This window comes from Anas platyrhynchos, chromosome 38 (assembly GCF_047663525.1).
Source record: "Anas platyrhynchos isolate ZD024472 breed Pekin duck chromosome 38, IASCAAS_PekinDuck_T2T, whole genome shotgun sequence".
NCBI classification, from domain to species: Eukaryota; Metazoa; Chordata; class Aves; order Anseriformes; family Anatidae; genus Anas; species Anas platyrhynchos.
Window position 1 is genome coordinate 3,427,501 of NC_092626.1, and position 2,302 is coordinate 3,429,802.

The 2,302-nt window shown below is 45.2% G+C and overlaps 1 pseudogene; it reads right to left on the reverse strand.

Moving 5' to 3' along the window:
• LOC140001144 (uncharacterized) overlaps positions 1-1,835 on the reverse strand; it is a 6,123-nt pseudogene extending 4,288 nt beyond the window's left edge.
• Between the last annotated feature and the right edge of the window lie 467 nt (positions 1,836-2,302).

Sequence of the window (2,302 nt, forward strand, 5' to 3'; positions counted from 1 at the left end):
TAATGTGTTAATGACCCTTAATGAGAAAAAGGTTACTATACATGTAGGTCAGTCTGGAGCTGGTTTTCTCCTCCTTGTTTTTTCCCTTTTATCCCTTCTCTTCCTTGCTTCTGCTAGCTCAAGGCTACCTTTCTCTCTCCTTCTTTATTTTCTCAGCTAAAAGACTGCACAAGCTACAGGCCTCCCTATTTTCTTCAACGTTTCCTTTTTTTTTTTTTTTCCCCAGCTTTGGGACTACACAGGTGTGGTTTGATATTTGCCAGAATAGCTAAAACTCACACCAGTCTGCTCATGCACAATAAGCAGTAAGATTTAAGGACTGTTTTCATCTGCTTCTTCCTTAGTAACATCCTTCTTATGTTTTAGATATGCTGTAGTTAAATCAACACAAAGTTACTACTTGTGGAGTAATTGTCTTAAGTGACTAGGCATTATAAGCACACCTCCATCCCAAAAGCTACCCGCCTCCAAGGTGCGACCACCCCTCACTGAGCACGCCCTCGGAATTTCTCAGGGCCTGTACCTTTAAACACAAGTGAGATAATTTCTACCTAGCACAACCAAGATATCATAGAATCATAGAATCATAGAGTATCCTGAGTTGGAAGGGACCCTTAAGGATCATCAAGTCCAACTCTTGACACCACACAGGTCTACCCAAAAGTTCAGACCATGTGACTAAGTGCACAGTCCACTCTTCTTAAATTCAGACAGGCTCGGTGCAGTGACCACTTCCCTGGGGAGCCTGTTCCAGTGTGCAACCACCCTCTCTGTGAAGAACCTCCTCCTGATGTCAAGCCTAAATTTCCCCTGCCTCAGCTTAACCCCGTTCCCACGGGTCCTGTCACTGGTGTTAATGGAGAAAAGGTCTCCTGCCTCTCGACACCCCCTTACGAGGAAGTTGTAGACTGCGATGAGGTCTCCCCTCAGCCTCCTCTTCTCCAGGCTGAACAGGCCCAGTACCCTCAGCCGTTCCTCGTACGTCTTCCCCTCCAGGCCTTTCACCATCTTCGTAGCCCTCCTCTGGACACTCTCCAACAGTTTCATGTCCTTTTTATACTGTGGTGCCCAGAACTGCACACAGTACTCGAGGTGAGGCCGCAACAGCGCAGAGTAGAGCGGGACAAACACCTCCTTTGACCTACTAGCGATGCCGTGCTTGGTGCACCCCAGGACACGGTTGGCCCTCCTGGCTGCCAGGGCACACTGCTGGCTCATATTCAACTTGCTGTCTACCACGACCCCCAGATCCCTCTCTTCTAGGCTGCTCTCCAGCGTCTCATCGCCCAGTCTGTATGTACAGACAGGGTTCTGTACGTACAGCCAGGGTAATGACTATTTCTAGTCATATGCACGACTAGAGTCACTCAAGCTCCACCTATAAGATAGAAAATAATATAAATTGTCTTAAGAGAAAGGGGATGTTAGGGAAGATACTATGAGGAAGGATTCCTTCTGACATCACTCGACAGGCTGAGCCTCTCACCCCCACCCCCACTCCATTGGGACACCATGGGGTAAGATCTGAAAGCTTGGTTATACCAGGTGTCTCTGTGGAAACTTAGAAATCTCTAGAGTTTTTATGCTTTTTAACATCTTAATACCTAGGCTGTGTACCTGTGCATTTCATGCATGCTAGCTTGCTTTTGCAGACAGTGAATTTATCGCTGGCAATCCAAAGAACCTGTGTACCTGTTGCCATAATAAATTGCAGTTAATTGCATTCTTCCTAGCCGTGAGAGTTCTCCTTGAATGCGGCTAGAGCAAGGCCGTGCTGCGTTGTTGGTGAATCCGTGACCATGATAGTTCAGTACCCTGAATCCAACCGGACCCATAACGGTCAATTGGCTATACCCCTTAACGCGACACTACTAGAGGAAGAAGATGACAGGGCTTGCATGCATTGCATTAGGCTTTGCATGTGAAAACACCCCCAAATAATTTCACATGAATTTAATGTTTTTAAACAGAAAAACAGGAAGGTGTAGTCTCTCTGTAAGCTACAGCCCTACATAGTTAAGGCATCAGCATTCATTCCTTTGCTTGACAGCAAAGTATGAACATACAGAAGAGTTAAATATTTTCATTGCATTCTTAAAGGTGGTTTTTCAGACTTGGGCTTCAGTTGTTGGAGTTGAAGAAATCAGTAGACATCCTTACTTAAAGACCAAAATCTTAACGTAATCTTAATCTATCTATCTAAGATTGTGTTATCTAACACAATTAAACTCCCACCCCCACATGTGTTTTTTTTGTAATTTCTGAAAGATCTTTCTGCAGTCCCACTCTGATGGTCTTTCAG